This window comes from Pinus tabuliformis, chromosome J, assembly GCF_031772625.1.
Source record: "Pinus tabuliformis cultivar Carrire ecotype Pingquan chromosome J, CPIR1, whole genome shotgun sequence".
Taxonomy (NCBI): Eukaryota; Viridiplantae; Streptophyta; class Pinopsida; order Pinales; family Pinaceae; genus Pinus; species Pinus tabuliformis.
Window position 1 is genome coordinate 711,087,709 of NC_142295.1, and position 25,292 is coordinate 711,113,000.

The following is a 25,292-nucleotide window of genomic DNA, read 5'->3' on the forward strand; positions in this document are numbered from 1 at the left end:
TACGGAAACATAATTCCCCTTTTTGTATTTTAGTTGATCAAGTAATCCGCAACCGTGGAGGAAAGTCAATTAAAACTCCGTCGTTCGAGGAGACTCGCGAGTCAACCGTCTTTGTCTCCGGAATCGAGAGTAGTACGGGCAAAGTGAACTCGCTTGACCGGGTCAAAATCTCCCATTAAAGTTAGAACAATAGTTCCGACAACATCTGAGATTCTGGTCACTCCTAATATTTCTGGAATCCCTGCCTCTATTGAAGAAGTTCAACAGCAACAGAGGGACAGTTGTACTGATCCTAGTCTGAGGACAAGTACTTGCATAACTGAACCAGTTCCATCTGAAACCGGTCCACAGAGTCTTGTTGCTCAAACAACTGTCGCTGTCGAAGCAACCCCTTCTTCGGCACCAGAAATCTTTTACGGACCTGACGGTCTTCCTCTTCCTCCTGGTCTGATTGCAATAGAGGAAATCGTAGAGGACCAGCAAGCAAATACTCCAACTCATTTTGGAGTAGGCACCACTCTTTTTCCTTCTGCATCAGAAGTTTGTCCATCGCCACAGGAAGTTCCTGTAGAATCGTTAGGCAGTTTATTGGATAGACTTAAAATGTCTGAGCAACCGTCGACATCTAGGACTGTGCCAAATGACACAGCGACAGCAGAAGCTCCTGCTGTCAATCCAACGATGTTTGCCGGCATACCAGCTGTCCCGACTAGCCCTCATCAGCTAGAAGGAGTCCACCCAGGGACTATTACGACAACTTGGTCTGTTCCAGTTTGTTCTTCCGGTATAATACCCGGTAATTCTTATGTTGAAACTAGACAAATTGATCCCTTTGGAAATCAGTTTGGACCATCCAGTCCTCGAAGGCAATCTATACCCTTGAGCTCCGGATTGTTACCGTATGGGGGGCAATATGCCCTTTCACTTCCCCTTCCGGGGGGATACCCATACGGCAGTTTTCAACAACATTCAGGTTTGGCTGAAGTAACGACGAGTGGTTGGGTACCTATGTTACCCCAACAACCAAGAGTTGTATATTCCATGCAACAGTGTGTACCTATGTCTAGTATCCCGACGACGCCAGCAATTGTAACCGTGTCGCAAGTTCAATCGATGCCTGTTGTATGTCAACCCCAAGTTGTAATGCAACAGCCCATTGACCCTGCAACACAACCACAATCGCCAACTGCCGGGACGACACAGATACAAACGGGAACCATAACCCCGCATCTTGGTCCGTCGGTTGGTGTCGCACAGCAAAACATGGCTTCACAACCATGGATGGTGCAATACCAACAACCTCAGTTTCAACAGGTGTATCAGGGATCTGAGCAACAGATCTTTGCGAATAGTGGGCAACCCTATATTCAGAACGGGTTAAATCAACCACTTTACAGTGGCCAAGCCCACCAGCCATATCAGTCATATCAACATCAGTTGCATTATGCTGGTGTGCAAAGACCTACTGCTCAGGCGATTCCATCGTATCCGGGGTATGCCTCGCCAAACCTAAATCAGCAGTTGCCATTCGTGGAAACTCTAGAATTACCAGATTTACATCGATTGATGAACGATCCAATCGCCTATGCCCATTGGTGGCCAGCGATTCCTCACAAACTTCCTTCAGACATTCCTAAATTCAATGGAAATCCTGGCGAAGACCCGTCGAATCATGTGATGACATTCCATCTGTGGTGTTCGTCGAATACCTTGAATGATGATTCGATAAGACTTCGCCTTTTCCAGAGGACATTGACTGGTCCGGCGGCTAAATGGTATATTGAATTACCTAGAGCCTCTTTCGACAATTTTAGTTCCCTAGCCACGACTTTCTTAACACACTTTCAGTTACCTATAAGGTACGAAACTGGAACAGAGATCTTGACCAATTTCAAGCAGACAACATCCACACATATATCAGATCATATACATGAGTGGCGTCGTCGTCGCAGAATGGTAAAGACCTATGTTCCAGATCAGCTATTAGCTGAGTGGTTTATAAAGTCGCTTCTTCCTGCTATAATAGAAGATGTGGCCAAGGGAGGCGTCGTAACAGAGGAGCAGTTTATTGCTCGTGCTCAATATTTAGACTTAGTATATACTCAGTCGGGCACGCTCTATGATAAGATACCTGACGCCCCCAGACCAGAATTTTCAATCCCTCCTCCTCCCGGATCGAATAGTAACTCTCATGCCGGCGATGGCGTGATTGGAACTGCAAACGCTAAGTCGACGAGGGATTCAAATAAGAAAGCCCGTAAGACTTTGAATCAAAAAGCAAATCAAGAGATTCTTGCTTCGGAGGTAAATGCTGTATCTACGGATAAAGGCAAAAACTCCAATCAACCAGGAAGCAAGAAGAAACAAAACAAAGGGAAGAAGAAGAAACAGGGTGAGTCATCCCCTCAAAAAACTTCTTCAAACCCTCCTGGGCAAAGGAAACAAATTTATCCATGTCATATATGCGATGAGGATCATTCGACAAAGGACTGTCCGTTCAAAGCTGAGTTAAAGAGGTTCTTTAAAAGTTCACAAACTTCAGCTGTGTTGACTGATCCATTTCCTACCCCAGGTCAAAATATGGTTGATAGTGGAAATGCTTCCCCGTCTCAAGTGCTTATGTTGTCGGTTTCTAAGCAAAATGATGCTTTGATCTCGACCAGGAATAAAGATTATGGGAATCCGCCGGTGTCGAACGACAAAGGGAAAGATCAACCCAGTAGTTCGACAACAACTTCGGCAGAAGTTGTACCCCCCCTCACGCATGAATTAACAATAAAGCCACCTAAGGGAGTAGTACACAAGTCGATATTTAATCCTCGTGCCAGAGCGGCGCAGCATTATAACATAGTGGAAGATTTGGCCCAATCGCCATCTGCTATGTCGACTCTTGAGGTACTGCAAAATTGTCCATCCCAAAGGCAGGCATTGTTATCAGCAATTGGTGGAGTGGATCCTAAAGATTCCAATCTTGTATCCTTTGATCACAAAGGATATGATCCTCAGTTACCAGCACAACTAGCTTTCCTTATTCAAGTGAAAGCACTCAACAAAACTGTTCATAGAACGATTATTGATGAGGGAGCATCGACATGTATCATGTCGATGAGTTGCTGGAAAACTCTTGGATCTCCAACCTTGTCGCGATCTTCGACGACATTGAAAGCATTTGACGGAAGGACGTACACTCCGTACGGTATCCTAAATAACTTTAAGATTGAACTAGGAGGAAAAACAGTGGAAATTGATGTTGAAGTCATTGATGGCAATCTTGACTATAACATCCTACTGGGAAGACCATGGATATATGCCATGGCAGCTGTAGTGTCGACATATTTTAGGAAGATCGCATTCCCGTTTGAAGGAGGGATTACGGTCATCGACCAACAGAATTTCCTCCCTAATGGTTCACAAGTTACTGGAAGCATTCCCCTGATCCATGGGAGCGACCATTCAATACAAGATATCGGAGTAGGCTTGCTAAAAGATCCCACAATGATGGGAACTTTCGCGTTGCCACCTCCTCTCCATGTAGGGGATATCCCGTTTGTAGCAACATGCAACATGGTATCTTCTTCGAAGGTTGCAGGAGACAAAGTCGTCATGGATTATCAAGTGGTTTTGCCACCTAGCCCTATAGAAATATTGTAGCAATCAATGTTTCAGGCATGGAAGGCGAGCCCAAATCAACGCTCGTCAAGCGTTTGGGTAGATAGGTCTGGAGAATATGGTACCCCATTAGATCCATGGTCAAAAGTTCATGGGACTGACGAAGGAATCTTACAATCAATGATGATTGAGGGGGCACCATGGAATGATCACCACCATCGTTCCCTTCTTCCAGAGTGTGAAGAAGAAACTCATCACGACTTATATCACCCTTCAGTGTTTGAATTCCTAACAAATACTGTAAATACGGTGGATTCAGACCGAAACCTATCCAATATTGAAGAGACCATAGCCATAAACATCTCGACAAAATCTGATGTTGTAGAGAATATTCATGTCGGCAAGAGTTGTTCCCCTTCAGAACTGGAAATATATGGTGCTCTCTTTCGTGAATTTAGAGATGTCTTTGCATGGTCATATGATGAAATGCCAGGCATTGACTCGAGCATAGTTGAACATGAAATTAAAATGTACCCTGATGTCAAACCAGTAAGACAACGGCTTCGACAGGTTCACCCCAAGAAAGCCGCTGCCATTAAGGCAGAAGTTGAAAAACTTCTCCATGCTGGATTCATCTACCCGGTTCCTCTAACCGATTGGGTATCGAATATTGTCCCTGTTATGAAAAAACAAGGGACGATAAGAGTGTGCGTCGACTATAGGGATGTAAACAAAGCTTGTCCAAAGGACAACTACCCTACACCCTTCATCGACCAGATAATTGATGAATGCGCCGGATGTGAAATCTTTTCCTTTATGGATGGATTTTCCGGGTATAATCAAATAAATATCCGCCCACAGGACCAGTCTAAGACTGCATTTATTTGTCCATGGGGCACATTCGCTTATCGAAAATTACCCTTTGGTTTAAAGAACGCAGGGGCGACGTTTCAGAGGGCAATGAATTATGCCTTCCATGACATCAAGAACATCGTTCAACCTTACCTCGACGATCTTCCGGCTCATTCGCGGAAGCGGACTGATCATCCGTGGCATTTGAGAGCAATATTTCTACGTTGCCGACACTACAAGATAAGACTCAATCCACACAAGTGTGTGTTTTGCGTCGGTTCTGGTCGTTTACTTGGCTTTGTAGTCTCTAAGGATGGGATTCGTCTCGACCCCTGTAAGGTTCAGGCAATCATTAATTTGCCTCCACCTTCAAATTTGCTTCAGATTCAGAAACTCCAAGGGAAAGCAAACTTTCTGAGGAGGTTCATTCCAAATTACGCAGAACTTGCCAAAGGTTATACTCGTCTTTTGAAAAAGGATGTACCTTTTGTCTGGGACCAGGTTGCGCAAGCTTCCTTTGACGCTCTGAAAGATTCTCTAGTAAGAGCATCATTAATGTACGCCCCGGACTATCAAAGATATTTTAACCTGTATCTAGCTGCAGCAGATACGACCATTGCGATGGTCTTAGTGCAAGAAGTCGATGGAATTGAACATCCTATTTATTATTTAAGTAAAAACTTAAATGACACAGAAAGTAAATATTCCTATGTTGAAAAACTAGCGCTTGCTGCTGTTCAAGCGATTCAAAGGTTTCGACATTATGTCCTCTTTAGGAAAACTACCATTCTGTCAGATTGTAACCCCATGACGTATATACTATCGCGACAGTTGCTTGGGGGCAAATATTCGAAATGGATAGCGATCCTTCAAGAGTTTGATCTGGATTTTGTAAAATCCAAATCAAAGAAAGCTCTAGTTTTCGCGGAATTATTGTGCGATCTCCCATCGTCGTCCAACGATGAAACATCAGAAGAGTCAATCGTGGATGAAAATTTGTTTCTGATATCAGTAAGCAATGAGTGGTATGGAGACATCATTGTTTATCTCCAAACCCAAAAATTTAGGCCTAATACCTCACACTCGGAACGGAAGCGTATACGATACCAATCTAAAGACTACATGATCGTCGGTGATACACTTTACCGTCGTGGTGTCAATACGGTTCTGAGGAGGTGTCTTACCCATGAGGAGGCCGAGAAAGCCCTGAATGATTGTCATTCAGGCGCGTGCGGGGGGCATCAATCTGGATATGCAACAGCACAAAGAATCTTACGAGCAGGATATTTCTGGCCAACTATGTTTAAAGATTGCATAATAGCTGTCAGAAGTTGCCATGCGTGTCAGATCTTTGATAGCAAAACCAGGAGACCGCCCGCACCTTTGCAGCCTATAGTTGCTGTTGGTCCTTTCGCCAAGTGGGGCATCGATTTCATGCAATGTAACCCCACCTCGACCGGGGGGCATGGGTATATTATAGTCGCTGTTGACTATTTTACCAAATGGGCCGAGGCGATGCCTACATTGGATAACACTGGTGAAACAGCTGCCCTTTTCTTTTTTAATCATGTAGTCGCCAGGTTCGGCGTTCCGCAGGCTATAGTGACAGATCATGGATCGCATTTTCGCAATCACATGATGGTTGAGTTAGCTGCCAAACTAGGGCTATCGCACGATAGCTCTACCCCGTATTATCCACAAGCCAACGGACAAGTTGAGGCAATCAACAAGGTCCTGAAGTGTATGTTGCAAAGGATGGTCGGGGTTCACAAAAGAAGATGGCACCTACTCCTATACTCAGCATTGTGGGCTTACCGAACCTCGGTAAAGAACGCCACTGGGTTCACACCATTCCAATTGGTGTATGGCCTGGAGGCAGTCTTACCGATCCAGTGTGAAATTTCGTCTCTTAAACTCGCAATTGACCTCCTCCCCGGAACCTCAGAAGAAGAGGCTCGTTTCTTGGAATTGATCCAGTTGGATGAAAACCGTCGTGACGCCACTTTGGCGAACGAAGCCCATAAGAAATGAGTCAAGGCGCAGTTTGACCAAAATGTCAAACCTTGTATCTTCTCTGAGGGTGACTTGGTTTTGCTTTACGACCAAGAATCCGACAAAATAGGAGCAGGAAAATTTAAGTCCTTATGGATGGGTCCTTATATTGTTAAAAGGGTGTTAGCAAAAGGAGCCTACGAGTTAATGGATTATGACGGGATACCACTGGCGCAACCTCGCAACGGGTTGTACCTCAAGCGTTACTATGCCTGAATAGTAACCTGAGTGCTTTTGTTGTATTTTGTTTTCGCTAAAGTGTTTTTTTCGGTTTAGTAATCCACCCTTCTCGTTTGTTGCAGATGTCAAATTATTCTGAAACATATGTGGGATATGCCGACGGAGCGAGTCGTAGTACGCGGAATTTGTCCTCCGCAGCCTGGGCCATTTTTGATCCAAGCGGCGAGTTAGTGAGTTTCAGAGGTGTGTGTATTGGACAGTCGACGAACAGCATCGCTGAGTATAGCGCGTTGATTGAACTCCTCTCTGATACCATCGCTCATGGTATACGCCGACTAATTGTTAGGCTAGACTCACAACTTGTGATACTACAACTCACTAGTATATATTCAGTCCGCAATCGAATGTTTCTAAGGGTTAAGATTTTGGAAAGAGAGTTTGATTCAATTCAATACCAACATATTTCCATAAACTTGAACACATTAACAGATTCATTAGCAAACTATGTATTAGATAGACATTTGCAACATATATAAAAAGAGATGCATCGGTGCTATGCAAGTGGATCACAAATAAACCAAAATAAACCCCGAAAATCAAAATATATAAAGCTGTTTATAGTTTGTACATAATGTGCTGTAATCAAAACAAAATTGGTCGTATGACCTAGAACTCAAAAAGATGCTAGGGGGCACCCTAGCCTAGTGGTGCTCATGATAGTACGTCACGGTCTGTGCAATCATGCGCAAGAGACGAGTCCATCGTCTAGGCACGCCAATAGTGCGCCGCTGCAACTGTAAAGGTAACTCGTCAATCTGTACATCCGGAAGACCACGAGTAAGGCTCTCAACCTGCTCCTGCACAGCTGCAAGTATCTTAGTATCACCAAGGTCACGAATAACAACTCGCCTAGCAGGCTCTGCTGCTAGGGCAACAACTGGCGATCGTGGACGAGCTGCTGGACGAACAGGACCAACATCTGCATGCACCCAAGAGTTTGATCAGTTTTGCACAGTAACATCATGAGTAAAAACAATAAACAGAAACATGGTCAGAGATTTTACCAATAGCGCCCCATTGCTCGCCATCCGGTAGCACCAAGTCCGGATCACCTCGGTAGTCCATACCCACATATGGATACTCAGAAAACGCCATCTCCTGACGCTCGAACCACCTGAAGAAGGCCTCAGTGAAAGTAATCTGAGGTTGACCAGCATGTCGGGACATGTGGTCAACCCACCTCTGCATGCGTGGCTCGGTCGGAGAAGGCAAGTCAAGTATGATGTACTGAGGCTGCATCAATGGGATTTTCTCCAAGGCGAAGGCAGTCAGAATAGAACCAAATCCAAAGTTCTTCAACCTCCCATCCTTTACCTTGGTCAATTGACTTTTCATCTGAACAAGTACTGCATCACACCAGTTAAACACTTTCGGTTGGAGACACTCCAAGGCGTGCTGCATATAAGATCTGTTGGAAACATGCAAAGCTGCGCTACCGGCCATCCTACCAATGGTAAACAGAATGGACCTAAGAGACCTGTCAGTGATGTCACGGATATTGATCTTGCCGTCTTTGCTGGGCTGTGAACCTTCTCGGCAATACTGACGAATGTAGTCTCTGGTGGAATCAGTCCCTCGAACCGTACCTAACAAAGAAATGGGAGCACCCCGCCTTGACAACCCAGTCAAGAAGTACATGTCCTCTATGGTCAAGGGGATGGTCTTCCCCCTAATCTGGAATACTTGGTTAACAGGATCCCAAGCATCAAGCATGTACTGCAGTAAGGAAATCTGTGCTCTCATGCTAGAGATACGGAAGAACTTCAGTAGGCCACAGTTCCGAAGTGCGTTCACCGTGACCGGGTCATGGAGTGCAACCATGTCCTCTGCTTCATGTTCTCGTTCTCGCCATGTAAGGGACATTTTGTTCAAAGTTCCCTGCAAGCAAACAAGAGAAGGAGTAAGTTCCTAATTTTGATGAAAAACTGGCGAAAAATCATCAAAAAACACATGCAGGATCAGTTTTTCTAGGCCCAGCGCAGGCAGAGAGTCTCCCCTTTGCGCTGAGGCGCAGTCTGCCTTAAGACTACCTGAAATACAATGCAAGTTTCGAAAGGAGAACCTGCGCTGATGCCAGGGCGCCCTGATGAAACCCCTGGGGCCCAGAAACCCTGAAAAATGTGCATGAAACTGAAAAAGGAAACCATGAAAGTGAAGGGCTAAGGTTTAGCTCCTACCTGGTCCAAACGGCGCCAAAAATCGTCCACAGAATCTCCCGAAATCAGCTGGTGAAAATCAAGGAAGAAGAGGCACCTCCAGAGCTCCAACAAGCAAAATGCAAATGAAATGGTAAATGAGAGGTAAAAACACCTTTTTATGACTTTTTACACAGTTTAAAGTTAAATATTAGGGTTATAATCTCATTTTCATGCAAATGTTGTCCATTTCTAACAAAATTTGTTGCAGCAATTGATGGTGAAGTACTACATTTGAAAAGAGAAAAGCTAGTAAAAGTAAAAAATCAAATTTGACCATGAATCGAGCAGTTTTACCACGGAATTTATGCTCGTTAAAAAATAGAAAAGTGTGAGCAAAAGTTTCCACCAGAGTTCAAGCTCATTAAAAAATGAACCTATCTCGGTAAATAACCATTGCGATCGTAAATTTATCAGCCTTAAAAGCCTTGGTCGTGTTTTCATCCATCACCTCCACTGTCATTTGGCCGGTCGTTCACCCCCATATGTGTGTTTACCCATTTTGAGGAGCATCTGCGAAGAGTGATTTCATCTAGCCATCCTTGTGACACTACCGTGATTGGAAAATTCCAATTTGTACCTGGAATCTGCTGCTATCCCTGTTTATCACTCGTTCCTCAAAAGACGAGTCTTCTTTGAGCTCTTTTCACTGACTCGTAAAATATGAAAAGTTTGCCGAGTTCTGGCCTTCCAGCTCTTTAAAGGGACCGGAAGAGCTATCCCTCTTTTAGACTTTAATCTTTTTGGACCTGAGGGATTATTGCACAAAAAGATCGAGCGCTTGTTTTGTTCGGCTCGTTAAAGCAATCGAAGACTCATCCCTTCTGTATTGTTTTATACTTTTTCGGACTTAAGGGATTAGATGACGAAAAAGGAATTATGGAGTTAACTTTCTGTACCTTTTCAGACTCTCTAAAGATGAAAAGGACCGAGTTTTCTTTGTTGTTAGACTCGTTAAAATGATTAAATAGCGACAAACTTGTCTTTAGACGAGAACGAGTTTCCCTATCGCTAAGCTCATTAAATCATAGCGATGGGCTTGCCCGAAGGGCAGGTTATAGAACAAGCATATGTTATCCTCCTCAAGCTTGACAAAAATAAAGAGGTACTGGTCAGAAATGACTGGGGAAAAATTGGGAGAAATTCAAAGCTTAATGGTAGCAAGTCGCTCTTGAACATGACACTTTTCCTCCGTTCCACATCGGGTTGGGTTGTTTCATTCACCGGTCTCATCACCATGGTCTTCACCAAACCATCCACATTTTGGGGTAATGCTACCGATCCATCGCATCAGTGTTGTTATATGTTCAAGAGAGGTCATTCTGAAAGTGTCAACCGTGTCCCATCCACTGCCATACATTATCCTTCATCCATTCATGATCGCCACCCTGAATCATATGTCACAGTTTGTTTTCACCTCCACTAAAATCATTAGCTCCGTTCCGTGTCATTGATGTGGGATTCATTAAGGCCCTCCTTTGACGGATCGCTTCTTGTCGACTTCAGCTCATTATCCAAGAAGTTGATCTAGGAACAACCCCATCAGTACTTTGAAGCTTGCATGCCTCAATGGCAAGTTTCTCACTTCCGGCGACAGGTATACATCAATGACCTTCGACCAGAAGATTTTGTGTGGCGTTCGACGCCAAGTCCTTTATTCACGCCACGTGAATTGTACTGCAGTACCTTGAGGGTCATTATCATTATCGGTGATTCCTCTCGTGCTTGTTAACGGTTTTCATCATTGACCGGTAATCAAGCGATGTCTTTCCATGTTCGACTTCAGCGAAATTCTCACATGGATCGACTTGTACTTAGAGTGAAGATCGAATGAGTTTGAAGACCCCGGATCTAGTTTCATCCATCCGGGCTGCGATATATATTCAGGAAATATAAAAGCATTTGTCATGTACATCATTGCAGCAGATGATCATCCTATTCAAAGGATGATAATTTCAGCAGAGAATTATCAGTCTACTATCAGACGATCGTCTGTTCTATGTACCAAAATGTATTTATAAAGCTGAGCATGGGAATGCCCGCCTCAGCTAGATCATGAAAACAGAATGAAAAATAATGTATTGTATTGTATTGTATTACAGGGCGCCTCCTCAGCACTGGAATGAACTTCGGACCCTCTAGATAAAGCATTTCACCCGATAAACGGCCTCATACTTTAGGGGGCAACTGTTATAGACATTTTTGTGCCTCACAGCATGGAGCATGAAATGTCAATAATTACAGGGATCCAAAGTCCCTAAACATGTTGTTCTTACCCCTAGAGGAACAAGGTCAGCAAACCACAGCACTTCCCATCAGTTCTCCACCTGAAAACACTCAAAAACAGGCTTATTTTGGATCATGTCAGCTGCTCCACTGAGCAACTGCGCTGAATGTCAACTGCTCCTCCTTGTACCTGCGCTGAAAGTCAACTCCAATGAAGGCTACCTGCGCTGGGCGAGATTGGCCAAGTGGCACAGTCATTCTGCAAGGTGTCAATTGCCCAGGAAGCTTCCAAACTGACACTTGGTTCAAGGGATTCGCCCTGTGATGAGTAAGAGGTACTTGATCTCCATGTGTAAGCAAGGATCTCCAAGTGGACTCAAGAACTGAAGTTTAACTAAAGTGGGAGAGGACACTAGTCAGCTTTATGCCAGCCTCAAGCTGACTCATCCTTTCTCCAAATCTCCTATATATAGAGCTCTTCTATGAGGTCTAAGGAGGCTGGAATTTTGTGCAAAGCAAGGAAGTGCTGTTGGTTTACAGTTAGAGCTATTGGGTGATTGCTTTTATAGAGGTGAAGAGGAGATTTCTTGCTGCTGGGGAGGTGCTGCTGGATTGGAGCCATTGATGGTTGTAACCTTCTCAGAACCCTTTTACTTCTATCAATAAAGCTTTGAATGTTCTCCTATATACTTGTATTGCATTGATGTATTGTATTTACTTGTATGTCTGATTCACTCTAATCCATGCATCAATTATGAGTACATGTTTCTTGTAGTTTCCCTCTCTTGTTTGTGCAGGATCTGTGTGTAGCTGGGCCGGCAAAGGGAGAAAGGAGCTGGGAACAAGAGACAAAGAGAGAGGACAGGATCGACAAAAGCGAAAGACACCGGTTGGTCAATCTTTTCTTCCTTCTCTGTACTTTCATAAAGGAAAATATCAAAGCTTTACTTTCAGTTGTTGCTAAGGACTGTCACCCTTAGAGTAGGGATAGGGTCATCCGAGTCGGATACTTTTCCCCACAACACCCGAGCACTTGGTCGCCTCGAGAGCTAGGAAATTACGGGTGGAAAAAGCGAAAAGTGCTAACATACGAAGGCGGGACCCACGCACTGGAAAACCAACGATATTGATTGGGGCGCCCTTAAATAGTAAGAGGTATTGGACATGAGTGGAGCGATTCCATACACCGATCGACATGTGGCAGGCAGAGGTGAGAAAAAACCGCCATTAATCACGCACTATCGGTCAAGCAAGTTAACAGTGCGAAATGTGTGTATGACGTCGGATCTGGAGGGCCCAAATCAGACGATTAAGATTGCACTTGATGGAAAGAAGCGGAATCGACAGGGAATTAAGCCACGTTCTAAAGAGATATGGAATCCGTTTGACCGCCATGGTCGAGGAAGAACACATCCATGGCATAACTGAAGAAACGAACCGACGAAGCATGCTGGCGCCATTTAGAGGAGGACAAGTGGCCACTCCCTGAGCGTTCATGATGACACCGAACACGGGGAACTCCAAGCGCAGTTGTAGAAGGTGAATCGGCATAGTCGGAAGAGGAGCTGAACATGCATAGGGATCGAAAGGCTAGAGCCATGAACAAAGATAGTCGAATCAGTTTGAGTCAGAATTAGAGTCCAAGCGACCAAGAGAGATAGTGAACAATGAACCCTGAGAGGAGGACTGAACACAGAGAATAGTAAAGCCAAGCAGAGGAGACAGAGGGCCGAGCTGACCATAGGTAGCGTCGAGCACCAGAGAGCTTGAAGATTCAAGCCTTCCCATAGAGGAATCTGTTTAGATTGAGCATCATATTTGGCTCTTTCCACTATAGACCAGGAGGTCACAGAGCTGGTAGGAAGAAGAAGAGTCTGTGTACTCCAAGTGGCTTGGGGAATCCAAGAACCACCCTGCCAAGCAAAATCTACTTTAGGAGAACTCATATTGAGTCCCTATATTGTAATTTCCCTGCTGAAAGACACAATAAAACAAGGCCACCACTGAAGCTAGACCAAAGACTTAGCCCTGGAGAATAGGGTGGACTCCTTATTAAATTTTTTTGTGTCTTTCTATTGTTTACTGTATTTCTCTGCTGTATTTCCATTTTATTGTCTGTGTATTGGCAATCTAATCGATCCATTGTTTCAATAACATAGAACACACACTAGCACATGAGTCTGTAATAACTTTAGTTTAATAAATATTTAACTGATGTCACTCATAGGGTGGATATCAGATCAAGTGCTATCAGAGCTCAAGGTTGTAAGCTTAGACAAGCTTGTGTTGGTATAGCTATGAATGCTCAGAAGATCAAAGCTCGAATTAGGAGAAGGAGAGTTGGTGGAAACTAATCCTGAAATTGGAAGAGTGTATCCTCGAAATATCATGTCAGAAGAAGGTTCTATGGGGCTAGACCCTCAATTCATAGAGAGTTTCCTAGCTATAAAGTCTATGGTTGAAGAAATGTACAGAGACTTTAGAAAGCAAAAGGTGGAAGATGCATCAAGCTCTAAGCAAGAGAAAGAAGAAGATGAGTCTCACTTCCATGACAACTCCAAAGGAAAGGGGAAAGAGGAACACTTTCTCACACCTCCTAATAGCCCTGTACATAATAAGAAAGCATCTTTGATTAAGCTAGATGTTAAATTTGATTTTCCATATATGATGGAGAGCTAAATGCTGAAAAACTAGACAATTGGATTGGACAAATTGATGTGTATTGCAGGGTACAGAACATAAACTTAGACAAGAGTAAGATTCAGCTGGCAAGCTTATGCCTAGGAGGCATTGCCTTAGTTTGGTGGGAAGGTAGAACCCAAGCTGACATGAAAAGACATGGCAAGATCATCTCTGTCTGGAGTGAATTTGTTGCTACAATCAAAAGGCAATTCTATCCATTGGCCTACATGTAGAGGGCCATGATGAGTTGGCAAACTCTTCGGCAGTTAAAAGGGAAAAGTGTACAAGGGTATACTTAAGAGTTCAGAAAGAGAGCATTGATGTTGGGTATCTCATTAGACTCACCAGAGACTCTTTTGAAGTACATTGGTGGTCTACACAGCTACATGAGGCATACCATCCTCATGTTTAATCCCACTAGTATAGATGAGGTATCTGTACAAGCTACTCATCTAGAGGCTAGAGGAAAGAATGGCAATCCAGAAGTTGGGGGACCATCCCAACCCACTGTAAGCAAGAGCAAGGAGAAAAGAAAACAAAAGTGGAAGGCAAGGAAGGCTAACACTACACAGAAAGCCAAAGCTTCATGCACTCACTGTAAAAAGGAGGGGCATGATGATGAGCATTGTTGGATTCTGCATCCAGAGCTGAGACCTAAGAAGTCTGAGGGCAAGAAGAAGAAGATAGCTGCAGCTATTCAGAGAGATTTAGGGTCAGACTTAGGAGATGAAACAACCATAGTAGCCACAGGTATAAAAGGTAAGAATTCTGAAGCATCTACTAGTAATTCTGCTCAATCTGTTATTAATGAAGAAAATTAGAGAAAAAGACATGAGCTTTTCCATATTCGAGTTATTTCCAAAAATCAAAAGATTGATACTTTGTTTGATAGTGGCTCACAAGTAAATTTTATTTTTGAAGCAATTGTAAAGAAATTGGGATTAGCAACTACACCTCACAAGAAACCATACCCATTAGGATGGTTGAATGATAAAGCACAACTACAAGTGACTAGATAGTGCAAACTCAAGTTTCCTTTTAGGTCAGCATTTGTAGATGAGGTTGAGTTAGAAATAATTCCTTTGGATATATGTGGAATTGTTTTAGGAAGTCCTTGCTTGTATGATAGAAAGGATATTTTCTATAGAGCTGAGAACAAGTATCTACTGGTTATAGATGGAATCGAATACTTTGTAAGAGCTCATAAGCTCAAGAATAATTATACTCTCATAAACTCAGGACAGATGAAAAGAATGATTAATTCATGCAAACAATTCTTACTGATGGTTGTAAAGGAAAAGAAACCTGATAAAACCAATGTATTTGAGGGTTGTAATGCTGAACAACAAGCTGATAAAGAAAAGGTTGTTTCAGAGTATGATGTCTTGTTTCAAGAACCTAAAGGTCTGCCACCCAAAAAGGGAATAATAGTACACGATATTATTTTGCAGCAAGATGTTCCATTGCCTAACATTGGGATGTACAGGTTGTCTGTTTTAGAGAATGCTGAAATCAAGAAGCAGGTGGAGGAGTTGCTTGAGAAGGGCTTCATCAAGCCTAGCACATCACCATGTGGGTCACCAATTGTTTTGGTGAGAAAGAAAGATGGATTTTGGAGAATGTGCATTGATTACCGAGCACTGAATAAGATAACAATCAAGAATCATTATCCCCTTCCTCGCATAGATGATCTTTTAGATCAATTAAAAGAAGCTGTTTATTTCACCAAGATGGATTTGCACAGTGGATACCATCAGGTCAGAGTTGCAGAGCAAGATGCATGGAAGACTGCTTTCAAAAAAAATCAGGGATTGTATGAATGGCTAGTTATGCCTTTTGGCCTAACTAATGCTCCTACTACTTTCATGAGATTAATGAATGATGTACTCAAACCTTTTCTTGATGATTTTGTTATTGTGTATTTGGATGACATTCTGATTTTTAGTAAAATGTGGGAAGAACATTTAAAGCATGTTAAGCAGATGTTATATGTTTTGAAAAGAGAAAAACTTTATGTTAAACTCTCAAAATGTGAATTTGGCAAAACATCTCTAAACTACTTGGGTCATATAGTAGGGGGAGGTGAATTGAAAATAGATCCCTCTAAAGTGGCAGTCATTGTGAACTGGCCTAAACCCAGGTCTGCTACAGAAGTGAGAAGCTTCTTAGGAGCAAAACAGTATTGGAGAAAGTTCATTTCTAACTTCTCCTTGATTGTAGCTCCCTTACATGCTTTAACATGATTGAATAAGTTGTTTCAGTGGGAAGGCAAACATCAGAAAGCCTTCAACACCTTGAAAGAGAAAATTAGTACAACACCTGTACTAGCACTGCTAGATTTACAAAGACCATTTGAGATCCAAATTGATGCCAGTGACTATGCCATGGGAGCAGTGTTGACACAACATGACAAACCCATATGTTATCATTCTGAGACTTTTTATCCTGCAGTAGTTAACTATCCTACATATGATAAAGAATTGTATGCATTAGTTCAGAGTGTGAAAAAGTGGAAACATTATTTAATGGGAAAAGAGACAGTAATACATACTGATCATCAGCCACTTCAATATCTACACTCCCAAACTAAGTTGCAACAATCAAGGCATTATAATGGATGGGTTTTCTACAACAGTTTCACTTAGTCATCAGATATAAAAAGGGAATACATAACAAGGTTGCAGATATGTTATCTAGACCCATTATAAGTGCATCTACCATACTTAAGCATAATTATGTACTACATGAAAGCTACATAGAATAATATGCTTAGGATATGGATTTTAAAGATGTATATGCAACTTTGAGTCAAGGAAAAAGAGTAGAAGAATTAGACTATCATATAAAGGATTGACTCTTATACCATTGTGGGAAACTCTGCATTCCACAAACTGAGAGGATAAAGATAATTAGGGAAGCACATACTTCTCTGATATCAAGTCACTTTGGGGTAAGCAAAACAGTTGCACAGCTCCAAAGATTCTGCTATTGGTTGAAAGTGAATGAGACAATTTCTAGATATGTAAGAGGGTGTGCCATGTGTGCTAAAAGCAAGCCCAACAATAGAAAACTAGGCTTGTACACTCCATTGCCAGTTCCTTCTCACCCTTGGGAAAGTGTTTCCATGGATTTTGTTGGAGGACTGCCTAAATCTAGAAAAGGTCATGACTACCTATATGTTGTTGTGGATAGATTCAGCAAAATGTGTATTTTGATACCTTGTAGTAAACAGATCACAGCTGAACAGACTGCAAAATTGTTCTTTGAAAATGTATGTGTTCATTTTGGATTACCCACTTCCATTGTATTTGATCGAAACACCTGATTTGTGGGGAAGTTTTGGTCTAGTCTATGGGAACTGATGGACATCAAGTTAAAGAAAAGCACAGCTTTTCATCCACAAACAGATGGCCAGGCAGAAGTATTAAACAGGACTGTGATCCAGTTACTGAGAGGATATTGCAGTAAACATCGTAAGCTTTGGGATGAACACTTGTGTTATGTGCAGCATGCTTACAATAGAGCCAAACACTGTTCTACACAGTGATCTCCTTTTGAGACCTGCTATGGTTTCACAACTATGTCTCCTTTGGATTTTGTCTTTGGTAAAGATACCATGGTTGATGGACACAGTGATGTGGACAAGGCAACTAGGTTCATTGAACAGATCTAGGAGATCCACCTGGCAGTATAGGAACAACTGGAAAAGAGCTAGGCCAAGTACAAGGCTAGGCATGATAAGCATCGAATGGAGTATAGTTTTCAAGTTGGAGACCTTCTGGCTATATATCAGCAAGGACAGGATGCAAGGTGAAGGTAAAAAGCTGAAGCCTATCATGCATGGATCTTTTAGGATACTTGAGAAAATCGGTGAAAATGCTTTTCGCCTTGATCTACCAGCTTACATGCACATCTACTTAGTCGTAAATGCAGATTGTTTGAGATTGTTTGAACCTTCAATGATTGAGGACCCTGAAGAGCAAATTCAATTGCCTTCTATTGATGACCTGCTACCCGAATACCTCAATAAGTTGTAGGAAGACACCGTGTTGGACAGGAAGGTGAGGACAACATGCAGGGGAGAAGTTGAGTACCTTAGGATTGGGCTCAAAGCTTCAAAGCCGAGCAGCACAAAGTGGATTGAGATTGGACAGGTGAAGAAACAGTATCCTCACTTAGTCGATGCTTGAAAACCAACTTTTGGTGGTCCAAAAGCTTTTTCAGTAGGGAGGCCGTGATCCAAATTCGATCCATAGAAAGAATGTCGAGAACCATGACTGAATCAGGTCAAAAAAATCTATAAAGAAATCCAAAACAGTATTAAAAGCACCCTAAACCAGTGGCCATGGTAGCTGACGTGGAACGACGAGGACCTCGGTCAAAGCGTGTTGACCGAGGCCCATGGAGACCGTGTAGGAGGCCAAAGTAGCCCCTAGGAGCCTCGGAACGGGAAAAGGATGAGGTTCTCTAGGCGAACATGGCCTTGAAGGGGGAAGCCCGAGCACTTGGTCACCTCGAGAGCCAGGAAACTATGGGCAAAAAAAGTGAAAAGCACAAATGTACGAAGGTGGGACACACGCACTGGAAAACCGGTGGTATTGATCGGGGCACCCTTAAACGGTAAGAGGTTTTGGATAAGAGCGGAGTGATTCCATACACCGATCGATGTGTGGTAGGCGGAGGTGAGAGAAAACCTCTGTTGATCGTGTGTTATTGGTCGAGCAAGTTAACCGTGCGAAACGTGCGTATAGCGTCGAATCTGGAGGGCCTAGATCAGACGGCTGAGATTGCACCCGATGGAAAGAATCAAAATTGACAAGGAATTAAGCCTCGTTCTAAAGATATTTGGAATCCGTTTAACTGCCATGGTGGAGGAAGAATGCATCCATGACATAATTGAAGAAATGAACCGATGAAGCATGTTGGCGCCATTTAGAGGAGGAAAAGTGACCACTCCCTGAGCGTTCATGATGACACTGAACACAGGGAACTCCAAGCACAGCTGCAAAAGGTGAATCGGCACAGGTGGAAGAGGAACCGAACATGCATAGGGATCGAAAGGCTGAAGCCATGAACAAAGACAGTCGAATCAGTTAGAGTTAGAATTGGAGTCCAAGTGACCAAGAGAGACAGTGAACAGTGAACCCTGAGAGGAGGACTGAACACAGAGAACAGTAAAGCCAAGCAGAGGAGACAGAGGACCAAGCTGACCATAGGTAGCGTCGAGCACTAGAGAGCTTGAAGATTCAAGCCTTCCCATAGAGGAATCTATCCAGACTAAGCATCACATTTGGCTCTTTCCATTGTAGACCAAGAGGTCACAGAGCTGGTAGGAAGAAGAAGAGTCTGTGTACTCCAAGTGGCTTGGGGAATCCAAGAACCACCCTACCAAGCAAAATCTGCTTTAGGAGAACTCATATTGAGTCCTTGTATTGTAATTTATCTGCTGAAAGACACAATAAAACAAGGCCACCACTGAAGCTGGACCGAAGACGTAGCCGTGGAGAATAGGGTGAACTCCTTATTAAAACTGTTTGTGTCTTTGTGTTGCTTACTGTATATATTTGTTGTATTTCCATTTTATTGTTTGTGTATTAGCAATATGATCCATCCATTGTTTCAATAACACAGAACACACACTAGCACATGAGTCTATAATACCTTTAGTTTAATAAATCTTTAACTGATGTCACTCATAGGGTGGATATCAGATCAGTTGGACTTTATGTTTTGTTGTTATCATGGAGGGGCTTGCTAGGGAGAACTTTTCTTATTTACATGGTACAACACTTTATAAAAGTGCACCCCTCATTGGGACACATGTTCATGCTAATTTAATTTTCCAGTGACTAATTGGGAGGAAGATTATGGTAATGTTTGAGCATTAACCTATGTGCACACATGTTGAGGCTGATTTTAATTGTTTGATGATTAAATTAATCTAATTTATCCAAATAAAGCTTAATATCTAGGATACCATATTTTATTTGCTTCCTTTTCACACTTGGGGTTGTTCTTTGGAATCAATTAAGGCTTTCTAGTGGTGCAACCCCCTTCTTGGGCATAGTTTTCAAAGCATGCAATATATTATTTCTTAGAAAGGTTTGGACACTTCTATAAGGGGGACTTTATTGGGTTGGTTGGGCACTTTTATGACATGGAATATCGAGGAATATTTTTTTTCCTTCTTCACATAGTTCAACTCTAGAAAGTTATCACAATAATATGGAGGAATATTTTATTTATGAGTTCTAACCTTCTCGGCACATGCTCGTAGTGTATATTTTAACCATTTAAAGTGAAAAAATGCATACATATCCATAAGAAAAATATAAAGAACCTCAATGCAGTACTCACAATACACAAAGATTTACCTTCGAAACCCTTAACCGATAAAACTAACAAACCTTATAGTTGCACCTTTATCTTCTTTCATTGTATTAACTTGACTATACACAATACAATATTTTGGGTATTCGATAGCATCCAAAAACCTAATATGTTAACCTAAGTCATATTACAATTCTAATCACTTAACCAAGATTATATTACAACGGGAAAAAAATAAATTGGATGAAGAGTACAAAATAAGCCAAAATTGACCAAAAACAACATTGTTTTGTTTTTAGAGCTCTGGCACTGAACCCCCCTCGTGCACTTGTCACATATAAACAACATATGATGATAACCATGAAAACAATATAACACATTGTATAATTTTTTCAGAAATAAATTGTGTAGATGTTCACCCCGTTTGACGTTTCAGGTGGACACTCCACCTATCATCAGGGACTAAAAAGCAAACATATAAACATATAGACAATTTATTTCCGAAAGATTTAGACAATATGAATAATTGTAGAAATATCCACTCTCAAATATAACACATTCCAAACACCTAGGAATCACTTCACATGGAGAATATTTTATGGTTTTTTAGGTGGATGAGGTAGTTACATGACACAATTTTTTGAGGCACGCCTCTCCACAATGATCTCTCATCTTTATTGCATGGATATTTTAACTACACTTGGCATCTTTGACATTCATTAGAAAGTGAAATCACCTCTTTGACTTGGCATATATACTATTTGTTTGATTTTTTTATGGAGGTTGTCATTGGGAGGCGTGAGACACAAGAGAAGGGCCACAAGTGTGGCTTAACTTGCTCTTGTACTTGGAATCCTTTCTATTTTTGGAGATTATTCTTGGAGGGTGCATATGAAAGGTTTATTCTTGTTATATTTGGAATGTCTTGGAGGACTCACTTGTGAAGATATGTTTTACTTTCCATTTTGGGGTTTTTAACCATATCTTTTCTTATTTAGTAATCCATGCACTTGGAATCTTGAAAAAGTATCCATGTGGAGTTGGTTACCTTGGAATTCACATATGTAGAGTGGTTACATGAATGTATATGATTGGAGGGTGCAATCTATGTGGACACTTGGCATTTGACTTGGTTTTTGATGCCCATTTTTGGTGGTGCGTCCCCTTCATGAGCATTATTTGGTGCAAACTACTACTATTTTTTTTATGGGTGTGGGTTATCTTGGAGAGACAAGTTTCTACATGTTGTATCACGGTTAAACATGGATTTAGGAAATATATAACTCCTCCATCACTGTAATATTTGTTCAACTTGTCATGGAGGTGGTTAGCAAATAATAATATTTGATTCTATGAGAGAAGAGACTCACTCTAGAAAAGAGGAGCTCTCTCTTCATTGTAAGAGTTGAGAATTTGGGGATTGAGGAGCTCTCACCTTGGGCTACATTGTGCATAAGTTTTGACAAGATTAATAGAATATTGGAAGTTTTCCATTTATCTATTATGAGACATTTTATGTATGCACATTTTCTCAAATGTTAAAAATTTATTATAGAAGATCCTTGTAGCATTTTTATGAGGACCATGAAAGGAATTTTGTGTCAGTTGGATTAAAGTGAGCACATAATCCCTCGTATATTCATTATTGTTATTATTACACTTTCATCTAACGAACAAGGTTGTTGCTTCAAATAATATAACATCACCTTCATAACATTGTTTTGGAGTAACAATATAGCTCTCCAAGGCCAATTTTCTACATAAGTTTTAGAAAGTTAAGGTTGATTTGTGGCATGCATAGAAACCCTTATTAACCTTACATATTCAAGCACTTCCCATATTGGGTTCATACCACTTTGAATCCATTTATCCCATATATGGATCAACTTTTGGTCCTATGGTTTCTAATTTCAAACTCCTATCTTACACCACTCATTTATTCCATTTTTTTATAATCATTCATTTAGCTTAGGCCAACTCTTCAAAAAATCACCTTGAGCCCCTACTATATAGCTTCAACAATCCTATCTTTGGGGAACTCCCCTTGATTTTGAGAAGAACCAATGATCTGGTTTTAAATAGGAATGCAAAAAAATACAGAGATAACCATATACACAAAGATGCAGTGGAAATAATACTTCATTTCATTAATGTAAAATACTGAAATATGCTTACAAACAAAAATGGAAATAAACCAACTAGGGCGATGGTAGCTTATCTCTGAGAAGAGATGTGGCGGCTACATGCCTCTGAACTGTGTTACAATGAGGCTCGAAGGCCTCTTTATTGTTGAGAAACAATGGAAAACCCTTAACATCCCAAAAGCTAACCCTGGAAGATTAAACGCCAAATTGTGGGCCCCGTTTGGGTAAATTGGTACATCAATTTCCCGGGGTCGTAACTTTGGCACTCGATCTCCGTTTGACACGTACAATAGCTCGTTAGAAAGATCTATCTGAGAACTATAACTTTTGGAAGAGCAACATCGGTCCATGGACCCATGTTGCTCCCATATTTCCCAAAAAACGTCATTTAGGGCCTCAAAACGACTTTGGAAGTTCAGAACCCGAAAAGCTGCTAAAAATAGTAAATTGTGCTACAATTACGGAAACTGAAAAACTAAAAGAGACAGTCGTGGGGGTCCAAATGGGATAGGTGGGTGGCCATCAACATCCACCTGGATCATTCCTCTGCCCTTAGGAAGAAATGGTCCCCATTGCGTTGAGTTCCTCCATCTGTTGAGCTTGGTCCCTGGTGAGCTGTTCTGCAATCTCTGATGTGTATGGTGGGAAGCATGTTCGAGGGCATTCCACATTGAACACTCGATGCAAGAGAAGGAATGGAGGAATGCTATGCTCCAAAGAATTGTTTCCCATAGCCTTGGTACTAGTGTAAGGACCATGTCGGCGTGGTTGGAGCTTCTAATGGGCTCTTGTAAGACATTCTTTCTGCAGATGCAACCAAAATTTGTTGCCCACATGAAGCTTGTGTGGTACCCCTATGGGTGAGGAGAAGTTGTTCCTATGTTCTGTCATGACCATATTCCTTTGCTGTTGTTGCTTCGTGGATGAACTCTTCGCATGGGTCATGGATGTGGTGACGATCTTCCCCTTACTTTGGGAGTGAATCAGACAGAAAATGAATTTCCTAGTCTGGGAGATGAGCTTGTTGCCTTTCTTAGTAGAGATCAAAGAGGTGGCGGTAGGTGGGGCTACCTCCGGTATCCTGTATAATGAATTATCTAAAGAAATAATGATAGCACGAGGCCTTGACTCATACACAGCATGTCGCCTCCACAAGTATGGTTGGCGTAATAGTACATCAAAAACATCCAAGGCGTAACATCACACAATACCTCATCTGTGAAGGGCTTTATGTTGTAGGGAAGGCGGCACTGCTGGCAAACTTTGAGATCTCGTCCTTCATGAAGCCACCCGATACTGTACGGCTGTAGGTGTGGTGTAGTCAGTAGGCCCAACCGCTTCATGACCTTTGCTGAAATGAGGTTCTTTTGGCTGCCACTATCGATAATGAATTGTAGCGGCGAACCCTTCACCCACATCTGTGAGTGGAAACAGTGCTTCCCCTCATCTGGGTCTTCGGACTCATTCTTCTGGATCTTTGCGGTGGCAACAGTGATGTTGGGCTCTGCATAAATGATCTACTTCCCTTTGCCATTCCCCTTGTCGGTTTCTGTCTCAGGGTCGAAACATGCATCTGATTTGGAAGCCTTCAACTCGACCACCAACGACTGCTTGCTCCGACACTCAGTTGTGTTATGAGTGGGGCTCTTATGGAACTCACACCACTTTCCTGTGTCCTTCTTCGACGTTGTGGTGTTGTTATTTTCTTGCGGCTTCGACGAGCTGTCTTGGGTCACCCCACCTTGGCTTTGTCCTTTGGTCTTCAGATTTGTAGATTAGAAGTCTCGCGTCTTCTGTTTGAACTTTTGCTCAATTTTGATAGTGTATCGGTACGCCATGCCGAGCAAGGAGATGTTTAGGAACTCCGTCTCTTCCTGGATGTATCGGTGTAGGCAGTCGCAGTATTTGAGTACAAAATGCAGCTTAGAGTCCTTGATACCCAGTTATGTGCGAAGGGTATGAAAAATGTTTGTGAACTCCGGCACATCTTGGTCCCTTCCCTGCCGTAGTGTGGTCCATTTGATGTATTTGTCCTCATAGCTTTTGACAAGGTAGTACTGCTCCTTGACGGCGTCTTGGAATGAATCCCAAGTGGGTGCGGCTAAAAATAGTGAGCCTCTACTTTCATTCTTTTACTTGCAGTGGGTTTCCCACCAGTCCTTGACATGGGGGGTTGCTTTGAGAAAAGCGAAAACAATCTTTTCTCAACTTGAAAATTCATGAACAAAAAAATACCCATCTAGTAGATTTAACCATTTATCTATGGCATCTGCGTCTATCTGACCCTCGAATATGGGTATTTCAAAATTAACTTGTACCTTAAAGGGTGTGGCGTTTCCAGAGTAGCTGTTGGAAGACGATGCATTGCCTCTGGGTAGCCGCTGAAGGATCTGTGCAAAGCTATCCATCATCGCGTTCCTTTGCCACTCGAGGGCTTCTTCAAGCAAGATTTTGATAGGATCTCCTGCCCCCTCGTCTTTCTTTTCATCCACCATGGGAGGTTGTCGGGATTTGCGAGGCTAGTCTTGCAAAGGTTCGACCAGTTCAAGCCCTAACTCCTTATATCCCAACCTCGTTGGGGAATGCAAAGAAAAACTGAGAAAAAGCAGACCACTCTGGTACCATTGATCCGAATTTAAACAGGAACGCAAAAAAATACAGAGATAACCATATACACAAATATGCAGTGGAAATAATACTTCATTTCATTAATGTAAAATACTGAAATATGCTTACAAACAGAAGTGGAAATAAACCAGCTAGGGCGATGGTAGCTTATCTCTGAGAAGAGATGTGGCGGCTACATGCCTATGAAATGTGTTACAATGAGGCTTGAAGGCCTATTTATTGTTGAGAAACAATGGAAAATCCTTAACATCCAAAAACCTAACCCTGGAAGATGAAACGCTAAATTATGGGCCCCGTTTGGGTAAATTGGTACATCAATTTCCTGGGGTTGTAA